Source organism: Ctenopharyngodon idella, chromosome 7 (assembly GCF_019924925.1).
Source record: "Ctenopharyngodon idella isolate HZGC_01 chromosome 7, HZGC01, whole genome shotgun sequence".
Classification (NCBI taxonomy): Eukaryota; Metazoa; Chordata; class Actinopteri; order Cypriniformes; family Xenocyprididae; genus Ctenopharyngodon; species Ctenopharyngodon idella.
In genome coordinates, this window is record NC_067226.1 from 11,638,458 (window position 1) to 11,650,085 (window position 11,628).

Consider the following 11,628-nt stretch of genomic DNA (forward strand, 5'->3'; position numbering starts at 1 on the left):
AGGGGAAAAATGGGGGGGGTTTCTCCAGAGCTGTAGTTTTCTCCAGAGCTGCTTTATAGTTAAATGAACTAAGTTAAGAACTTTTTTTACAACGGAAATGAATCAACACTGAACTTACTTAAGCTGGACAATGACACTATTTTCTTCTGGAGCTGTTGTACAGCCAAAACAAACTTTGTTGCATTATTTTCCTTTTATCACTGTAAAGCTGCTTTGAAACAATCTGTATTGTAAAAAGCACTATATGAATAGTAAGAAATACTACAGAAATTGAATAATCAAATGTATAAATAATAAAACACTATAGTCTTCACTGTATGAATTAAATATAAATAAATATAAATTGTTTAATATTAAAGATACAAAAGTGATTCAGTCAAAAGAAGTGTTTTTATTAACATTAATGAAACAGACAGCAACAGTCTATGAGGCTGCTGTCCCTTTAAGAATAAATGCACTGATCTAATATACTATTACACATCCGATTTTCTCCTAACTGTTTAAGTTTGTGTAGGACATAACAGACTGTGTTTATGTGAATACTCCACACAATGTGCATTTTTACATAATTGTGTGTATTTGACCATGCAGGTGCAATAAGCTGTGAAAGAGAACTGAATTCGGGATCGCATGCATCTGAGAGGCGGCATCTGTGCTTGCGCTTCGGCTATGTGTGCGTCAGCGCGGGCACTGCATGGAGTCCTTTTTCACGGCTTATTGTGATTAATAACACTCTAACGTGTCAATAACTCTAAGTAGTACTTCGAAGTTAAAGTGTAACACTTTAGAAAATCGATTTTTGAAATTTATGAATCAATGTGAAATGGTATATTTGTAAAATTTAACAGTATTTTACTGAAAAATTACATTTAGGTTAGATCTATTACAGTTATTCACCGTAAATAGGAAGGAAACTTACTGTTATACTGTTATTTTACTGTAGCATTTTTACAGTCTTCTGTAAAAAAAAAAAAAAAAGAAAACAGTGCATAGAGAGCCTAAGTTGAAACTAATTGGGTGAGAGGCTGAAAGACGATGGATAAATTCCACCAGGGCAAAAAGCGTGGCCCGATATTTAACTCTCAGAAGATGGATCTCTGACTTACTGACTGTATCTAATGCAGCACAATGTGTAGGGGTGTAAACTATGCGTCAATGCCACAGCAAAAGACTGTGTTAAACCTTGCAACCTAGAGACCTCCTGATCTCTTCCCGGGTGCCCAGTGAGTGGGGGGTTAAGAGAGGGTGGGGTGTTAGCCTCAGAAGCGTAATCATTGGCTGAAATGGTCACAGTCAGCTGGCCTATCGTGTGAGCTCTCTGGGCGGTTTTCCAGTGTTTGGCTCGGAGGGCGTGGGCTTGACATTCTCTGGCAGAAGCTCAGCTGGACTTTAAACACTCAGAGTTGGTGCACAAGGCTTCTTTAGACATGAGCACAGCATTATATCTGTTTGTCCTTATAATGTAAATTTTAGGTGTGCACACTGTAACCTACAGTTTTAACCTTAAGACACTAATTCTACCTGTTCTGACCATTCACCCAATAGTTCACCCAAAAATGAAAATTCTGTCATTAATTACTCACCCTCATGTCATTCCAAACCCATAAGACTTTTGTTCATCTTCTGAACACAAATGAAGATCTTTTTGATGAAATCTGAGTGATTTCTGTACTCTCCATTGACAGCTATGCAACTGACTGCTTTAACGCTTCAAAAAGTTCATAAAGAGATCGTAAAGCTAATTCATATGAATTTTCTGAAGAGACACGATAGCTTTATATGATGAACAGATTGAATTTAGGCTTTTATTCACATGTAAACATTGATCAACTCACAAATCAGTTGTGGTAAATGAAAGCTCAAGCATGTTTGCTTGACGCATGGGGAAACCAATAAGGTTCATTCTCATGTTACGCAGCATATTTGAGCTTCCGGAAGAGGTTTGTGAAGCAGGTTCAGTTGAGCTTCTGTTTATGTTCGCTGATCAATGTTTATACAGTGGGTACGGAAAGTATTCAGACCCCCTTAAATTTTTCACTCTTTGTTATATTGCAGCCATTTGCTAAAATCATTTAAGTTCAATTTTTTCCCTCATTAATGTACACACAGCACCCCATATTGACAGAAAAACACAGAATTGTTGACATTTTTGCAGATTTATTAAAAAAGAAAAACTGAAATATCACATGGTCCTAAGTATTCAGACCCTTTGCTGTGACACTCATATATTTAACTCAGGTGCTGTCCATTTCTTCTGATCATCCTTGAGATGGTTCTACACCTTCATTTGAGTCCAGCGGTGTTTGATTATACTGATTGGACTTGATTAGGAAAGCCACACACCTGTCTATATAAGACCTTACAGCTCACAGTGCATGTCAGAGCAAATGAGAATCATGAGGTCAAAGGAACTGCCTGAGGAGCTCAAAGACAGAATTGTGGCAAGGCACAGATCTGGCCAAGGTTACAAAAAAATTTCTGCTGCACTTAAGGTTCCTAAGAGCACAGTGGCCTCCATAATTCTTAAATGAAAGACCTTTGGGATGACCTGAACCCTTCCTAGAGCTGGCCGTCCGGCCAAACTGAGCTATCGGGGGAGAAGAGCCTTGGTGAGAGAGGTAAAGAAGAACCCAAAGATCACTGTGGCTGAGCTCCAGAGATGCAGTTGGGAGATGGGAGAAAGTTGTAGAAAGTCAACCATCACTGCAGCCCTCCACCAGTCGGGGCTTTATGGCAGAGTGGCCCGACGGAAGCCTCTCCTCAGTGCAAGACACATGAAAGCCTGCATGGAGTTTGCTAAAGATGGTGAGAAATAAGATTCTCTGGTCTGATGAGACCAAGATAGAACTTTTTGGCCTTAATTCTAAGTGGTATGTGTGGAGAAAACCAGGCACTGCTCATCACCTGTCCAATACAGTCCCAACAGTGAAGCATGGTGGTGGCGGCATCATGCTATGGGGTGTTTTTCAGCTGCAGGGACAGGACGACTGGTTGCAGAGTGCTCAGGACCTCAGACTGGGCCGAAGGTTTACCTTCCAACAAGACAATGACCCTAAGCACACAGCTAAAATAACGAAGGAGTGGCTTCACAACAACTCCGTGACTGTTCTTGAATGGCCCAGCCAGAGCCCTGACTTAAACCCAATTGAGCATCTCTGGAGAGACCTAAAAATGGCTGTCCACCAACGTTTACCATCCAACCTGACAGAACTGGAGAGGATCTACAAGGAGGAATGGCAGATGATCCCCAAATCCAGGTGTGAAAAACTTGTTGCATCTTTCCCAAAAAGACTCATGGCTGTATTAGATCAAAAGGGTGCTTCTACTAAATACTGAGCAAAGGGTCTAAATACTTAGGACCATGTGATATTTCAGTTTTTCTTTTTTAATAAATCCGCAAAAATGTCAACAATTCTGTGTTTTTCTGTCAATATGGGGTGCTGTGTGTACATTAATGAGGAAAAAAAATGAACTTAAATGATTTTAGCAAATGGCTGCAATGTAACAAAGAGTGAAAAATTTAAGGGGGTCTGAATACTTTCCGTACCCACTGTATGTGAATAAAACAAAAGTCTAAATTAAATCTGTTCAACATAAAAGCAATTGAGTCTCTTCAGAAAATTTGGACTAAACCACTTAATTCCTATGGATTAATTTTAGCGTCAAAGTGGTGGTCCACAGGGGGTCAGAAAGCTCTTGGATTTCATCAAAAAGATCTTCATTTGTGTTCTGAAGATGAATGAAAGTCTTGAGGGTTTGGAACGACATGAGGGTGAGTAAATGATGACAGAATTTTCATTTTTGGGTGAACTAACTCTTTAATGAATTTAAGTTGATTCAGCAATGTCAATAGGATATATTTTGATTTGAATGAAATCAATTCATTTAAATGTTTCCACATGAAGCACATTTTTCCTCAATCGTGCCTCCACGGAACAGTACTTTGGACCATATGTATCTGAGCTGTTATCTGAGCCAGATCTGATCTGAATCAGATTTCGTCATATATTTATTAAAGCTCTCTCTGACCCCGTCCATGCAGTTTCTTACAGCTTAAGAGATTCAAAGCATCATTCTGTAAATATTATCACTTATAAAAGTCTGCATATATACACATTATGGTCTCAGTGATTTTTATTAGGATTCCTGATTCCTCAATGCTTCATTCTCTACAACAACTAAATCAGGCAGTAATTCAGAGGGAGACATTTTTACAGGCCCCTTTGTTTTCGGAGAGCTAGTTTGGGTTGTTAGAGGAATATTCCAAATGCTGCTTTCCAAAATCACTCTGCAGATGACACTGATTTATTTCCTCTTATTGCAGCGAAGAAACACAAGAGTTCACTGACCTTTGCTGAATTAAGGCAAAAATCTAAAGGGCAAAATCAAGTGACTGGCATTACATTAATGGAATATTCTTGTGCGAACACAAAGCTATTGAACATGTTAATTTGTCAAAAATATTTATTTTGAAGAATAATCATTCTTGCTGTATCGCATACATATTTTTTCCATTTGTCTTTTTGTTCTTTAAAAATTGTATGTGGGGAATTCATCACAATAATTACTAATGTTCTCTGGATTGATCCTTCAATGGACTTCAAAGGATTAACATGAGCAAACAAAGCCAGATGACCCGTGCTGGCCCTGACGGCTATTTTGGATATGTGGTGAGGAGATAAACCAGCATGATGATCAGAGACTTTTGAAGTATTTTTCTCATTCATTATGTTCTTCTTTTTCAAGTTGACAAAAAAGCTTAACACTGAACAGATACAAAACCGTTCAGGGCCCTGGTTTTGTTTTGGGGGGGATAAACAAGCCAATCCCATCATCATCTCAAAGTTTAAAACATAAAAAAGTACAGAATGTCTTAAATGTCACAGATCCAAACATTGTCTTTTTTTTTTTAATTAGTTCACAGAACTGACCATCAAACATACTAGAACAACAAATCATACAGAACATGACTTCCTGTAGATCAGTGAAGATCCTGTCCAGAACGTACTTATTATCAATGAATGAGTGCAGCTATATGTAAAGAGCTTGAGTGTATGGCATGTTTGCTGAATCAGCTCTGTGTGTTAATGTCCTCTGCCAAAAGCAGAGCCTGGTTCTCACATGCTCTGGTTCATAAGGCCATTCCACACGTCCCACACTGAGCTCGCAATTGTAGGAGGATCCCGTCATAAGTTCCTAATGGATCTTATCACTTGATGTGGGACGGGAAAGGGGGTTAGGGATATGGAATCCTCCCTTCATTGCTGTCATAGTAACAGAGATTATGTTTGTTGTGGTTGTTTGAGGAATGGGATACAGTGGAATTGGGATGAATGAATAACTCTGCATTTACACCTGATACAAAGTCATAGCCTGGTGTTAATCCAAATTCAATAGCAGCATCTATAGCTATGTTTATATCCATGTATAATTCAATTCTTAATTTTACACAATTAATAAAAATGTTTTATTAAATCAGGCCCCGTTTACACTAGTGCGTTTTTGTTTTAAAACGGCGTTTTAAAATGAAAACGATCCTCGTCTAGACTGGCGTTTCCACAGCGTTTTGAAAAACGATCTCCGTCTATACTACATGACCGTTCATGCACACTGGGCATGCGTGTACAAGTGTAAACAGTTGCCTCTTGCGCATGTAGGTGAGTTTAATTGCACAATGGCTGCTAAAAATGACAACAAAGCTAGCAAAGATTGCAGTTCAGTCTCCATGTTATTGTTTACACGGTCGTCAAGGATACGCAGAGCGAACGTGGGCAGCCACGCCATCGTTTTCAAAAGTCTCCATTTTGGTCCGTTACTGAAACGGAACCCCGGCGTTTTCAAACTAAAACGGGGTCTGCAGCTTTTTCCAAAGTCTCCCATTTTCGAGGTTCGAAAATGCCGGCGTAGTGAAAACAACAGGGTTTTAAAACGAAAACGCACTAGTGTAAACGGGGCCTAATTGTTTTAAACACTTAATATAATGTATTATAAATTTAATATGAATTATTTACATATTTTAATTCATTTATTAAAATTCAATCATTTCTATTTTTGCCTTTATTTTCCAAGCGGTAGAGTGCAGACAGAACAGGATCGGGAAAAGGACATCAGGCTGGCTGTTAAAATTAAGGTCGCCCAAAGTGCTGCTGCACAATATGCTCTGACTTTAAGTTTTTTATATAGGAATTAATGTATGCCAAAATTTGAAATATCACAAAAAACAAAATTTTCATCCAGCATGTGTAACTGTCTCATTCTGTTTTGGTTTCGTTTTCATGCTGTTCCCTGTGCTGCTTTTCCTCAGTTCTATTTGCTAGTTAGTTTCTATGGTTTCTGATTGAATTATGTTCACCTGTTGTTCATTTGGGTACCTTGTTATCGCTGTGTATTTAAGCCCTTAGTTTCCTTTGTTCATTTTTCTGTCTTGTTTATGTTGGAAGTGGTTTTGTTCGATGTGTTTGATTGCTGTATTCTCCTGTATATTTTCCAAGTAAAGACTTTATTATTGTATTTCCTGGGCCGTGCAATTATTACAGCCACCAGCAACTCAGAACAACATGTAGGTTTTTATGTGTATTTTGTAAATTTTATTTGCATCTCAGTGTTTCCATAGAGCATTTTTAATGCAAAACCTTGAAACCAGATTTATTTAAAAATTTAAACCAGGCTTATGAAGATATTCTTTTCCCATTTAAATACTAAAACGCATGAACTGTTTCAGTGTTTCAATCATGTACCAGCTGTAACAATAAATATTTCTTTCTCTAATAAGAGAAATGAAAGACATTCAAAGCAGTTAAAAAAGGCTAGTTATAAATACAAGTAAGCTAACCTTTGCACAGCATTCTTAATGTTTCTCATATCACCTTTCACCCTGATGAGCAGCTGCCCCATGTGCTCCAGACAGAATCAGCAGAAATGCCACACTGAGACTGAAGGAGTGATTGTATGGAGCTGTTCTCTGAAGGTTTATATAACTGTGACTGTAATAAGATCAGCACCAAATGGTACACATAACGCTGTGATGATGCAGGAGCACATGTTCCGTAAGAGGATCTACTTCCTGTAACAACAAATGAATGCATGCACACAACGTCCAGCAGCATGTGTGGAATAAGTCTTGTGTATATGTGTGTGTGTCTTTACAAGAATGGAGTAGTCCCCCTACAAACAACTCCTCCACCCCCGAATCATGAGACTAGCCATGCTGTCTGTCTCTTTCTTTTTCTCCTGTCTTTCTCTGACTGAAAGAGGAAGTGCAGACCACTTCCCAATGTAGCAGGCAGGGTTGTGCTGATTCACGAGTCCACTGAACAACCAAAAAACTTTCCATCCACAGACTCTGACAGTATATCCAAAACATGCAAATTAAAAATTTGAAATCATTTATTACAAATCACTACTGTGAACATACATGTTAATGTAGGACAGTGGTTCTCAACATTTTTGGGGCCAGCAGCCCCCTATCCATTTTCCAGTTCCCTTACTGCTCGCATCAAATAAAATGTAGGATAATTGTCCCTGAATAATAATAATGATTTGATAATAATTTGATTTGATCTCCTAGTGTAATGGATTATCAAAAAAGGAAAATATATAGGATGGAGACTTGGTTTTATGCTTTGGATGTTGCACTCAAAAGATGAACGTGAGCTTGTAGAGGTGGAGTTTAAGCAGACTAAATGATTGGAGGAATCCTGCATATTTCACCAGAGAGAAGCCTGTCGTTTTCACTGGAAGATCCATTTATGACATTTTAATTAAAAATTGAGGTCAGTTTAAAGAAAAACACAATTGTTCACAATAAGATCTATAGCATGCATTTACAAAATAAATAGCGTGAAATATCATTTCATGCTGACTTTAAGTAAGAGACTATAAGGAAATGACGCACCATCATATCTAGTCGCATTCTGACTTCTGACAACTGGGAAGTCATTTGTTTTGCTGATCACCCTGACCACCTCGACACAGCAGCATTGGCTCAACCAATGAGTTTGGGGGTGGGACTATCAGTTAGACAGAGAGAACCTTCTGAAAACTTGCTTGAAAACTATTGGTGATACTAATCACTAAGTTTAACATAGTGCAGCTCATGCTTCTAGTGTTGTAATAATACATCTAAAACAAATGATTTTATTACTTTTCATCAAAGAGCTAAAGAAAGAGCCAGCATGAAATCTTATAGTTTAAGCCGTCATGACTAGCCTCTGGTTTTCAGCCTCTGATAAGAAGTTTAATGGACGGCAGTGGGTTTGTTTGTATTCCCACGAGTTTAAAAGACGATAGCACCATTTCACCAACTTGGCCCTGATGGAGTCCAGAGTTTTACTTCTCTTCGTTGCTGCTATGAGACTGACATGAAATACAATAAAATTCCCAAAGCGCTCACAACCTGAAGCACGTACGTGTCCAGAGCTGTTGCTGCAACTCTTCGACAACAATTACAGCTACCCAAATATGTTAAAGGTTTAGCTTTGAAATGTATATGACGTTTGAAGGCTGTCACTAAACCACTACTGTTCAAATGTCAAACATGTTTTCCTACTTCTACATGTTGCAGTGAATAAACCATCACATCACAGATCTGTGGTTTGGTTTGTAATAATCTCTTGGTTTACAAGATGCGCATAACAAAAATACTTCGGTTGAACCATAATTATCCATTTGAGTGTGTATGAAAACAAATAACTCCAGAGCATGCCTCAGTGCTCCAATCAAAATGTTTAATATCTTCTGGAGTGACATAATTAATAAAAACAGAGCATACTGTATGTTCCAACAAACCAGAAGCACATTGATGTTACACACAAAGGCCATGTACTCATTATGCTGTCAAGATATAAAGATGAATGGTAGTTAATGGGTGACGCTTTGGTATATTAATTAAAAGCTTGGTCTGAGCACTCAAACTGAGGTATAAACGTTTACGCACCATTCACACGAAAACAAACCCTGCTTACAGAACTTGTGGCATCATTACGGGCATGTTGTCATGAAGATGCTTCTGTTTTTATGGACAGGACTCACAGTCAAATGAACAAAACACAGGCACATAACATAACATGTGGCTGATTCTGATACCACATGAGTTCAGACGGTTGTATAATATAATAGAAATGTTACTTTATTTTTAACTGCATTTTAGAGTTTTCCTAGATGTATCATACATTTATTTGGCCTCACGTTAAACTTTAATTCACTCTTTGATTCAGTTAAACTATTAGTGATAAATATAAAAGTAATATATGTTAGTGATTGTCTTGGTTAACTGCCAAACCTAAGCAATAATGCTTTGCAACATTCAGCCCAGGAACGTATACAACTGTCTTAGGTTTTGAAACGTTGGCATGTTGTCACTCAGCCTGTGTAAGGTGATTTTGAAAGCTCTTCAGTGTAGAAACTGTCATTCAATTATCAATACTTGGTGTTAGGCCGCTTATAATTTACAGCAATCATAAACAGACATCAGCAGGAACATTAGACTACATCTGGCTCTAATTTTTCTGAAATATTCCTTTGAAACACCTGAAGTTTGTTTTTTCATGTTGCAATTGTTCAAAAAGATATTTCAAACAAAGTCTCTGCTAATACCAGCACTCTTAAAATCCTGAACAAATGGGAAATTGTGGTGCATTAGACAGTCCAATAAACTAGGGCTTGTTATGTCACTGTGTCGTAGTGCACTGAGATGCCCTTCAAATCTTCATCAAAGTATCACCAAGTCCATAAGACTCTTAGCATCTATGCGTACCTACTATACAACCCCTGCTTTGTGCCATGTGCAAGCTCAGGAATGCCTGGCACCGGATCGGGTCAGCACATACTGTAAGCGGGCCGAGGTGCAGTCGAAGAAAGAACTTTGCCCTTCCCCTCCCCTTCTCGTCAACAGATGGAAAAATCCACTCCAATCCAAATCCGATTGTTTGCAGTGATCAAAAGCCGCTGTCATGGAATAAAGTTCACAAGCTTTCCTTAAGGACAAATGACATGAGAAAGAGAGAATGTGTTCTGACAGGCTGATACAATGGCAAACTTGGCAGCGAGAGATTGCCATTAATTTTATAGTAGTCATATATCAACTAAAAGTGTGTGTGTGTGTGTGTGTGTGTGTGTATAGTAATGCAGATGTGATTAAGGCAGATTGTTAACATGCCTTTGCCTCACTTTGATTAACTCTTCAATTCAAGGCAAGTGAATCACATGTAACGAGCACTAAGAAAGACATTAAACCAGCATTTCTAGAGGAAACGCTTCGGCTTTAAATGTTTTGTTATTAGAAAGCAGCGGCATCTGTACAGACAAGCTCTTGATTATAGAGCAGCGCATCAGAAATGCTGACACACAAAAACACAGATACATGAATACACACAGTCACACACTGCATACCTCGCAGTGCAGATCCCAGAGGGGTCAATAAACAAGTAAAAGTTATTGTTCACCCATGAACATTCTGTCATTATTGTTCTAAACCGGTAGACCTTTTTTTTTCTTTAGTGGCACACAAAAGAAGATCTGTTAATGTATATTTATCTAGATTAATAAATGCTGTAAAATTTGTTGCCCATTGTTAGGTCATGATACCTAATGCATTAGCTAATGTAAATGAACTGAACTTTATTGTAAAGTGTTACCGCTTAAATGTGTTTACTCTTTTTTCATAATTTTCTCTGTGAGTTTGTTTATGTGAGCCAGAGGTGTCCATGTTCCTGCATGTGTTTCTGATTCGCCGTGAGCAGTGCAGGATTGTTGATTTAACTCAGAGGTTTTTCTCAAAGGCAAATGCAACTATGACCGACAACAACATTCTGTTCCTACATCTCCTTTTTTCTGTGTCTCTTTTACAAAGTAATTATACACCTATTGTTTTTGTGTTTGCCAGTTTTTATCATTTCTCTCTACCTTATCTAATAGTAATTCAGAATAGCGCTCTTTTCGTATTTATGTTTTCATGGAAGATGAAGTCCAGAACCATAAGGGAGGAGTTTTATATCTTAACCATCAACATTCATCAGAGAAAAACAGGAAGATAAGATGTATAAGTTAGGAAACAGAAGGATGGGGATTAGGTTTGTTCCAGGGGTGAGGCCAGAAATGTTTAAGGGGGTTGGCCTTCTTAATGGACAATGCATGCAGGATGAAAACCGCACGCCAAAATTCCAAGAAAAAAAACATAACGCAGCACAGTTTTAAGTTTAAAGTTTCTAAACAGCAAACAACAACAAAGTATAAAAACTACACTATAAAAAAAATTCCACTTATTTCAACTTAAAAACTTAAGTCTGTTGCTGTTTTTGAATTCAGTATAATCAAGCTGGCAGTACAAGTCAGTTCAACTTAAATTATATTAAAACTACTTTTAAAAAAATCAAGTTGAATCTTGTATAACTTATAAAAAATTATTTTAGTGAGTTAAAGTAATGCAAAAACATATGTTGCCATGACTTATTGATCATATAATTTTTTTAAACGCATGGCTCCATCCTTTTTCTATCAAGTATGTCAGTATAAACATTAGGCCTATATGAATTAATTTTTAGACATTTTTAACTCTAAACATTGAGAAAATGTTTATACTTACCTTGATCCTCCTGCAATACCAGTCTGAAACAATGGAACCTCTGGTTA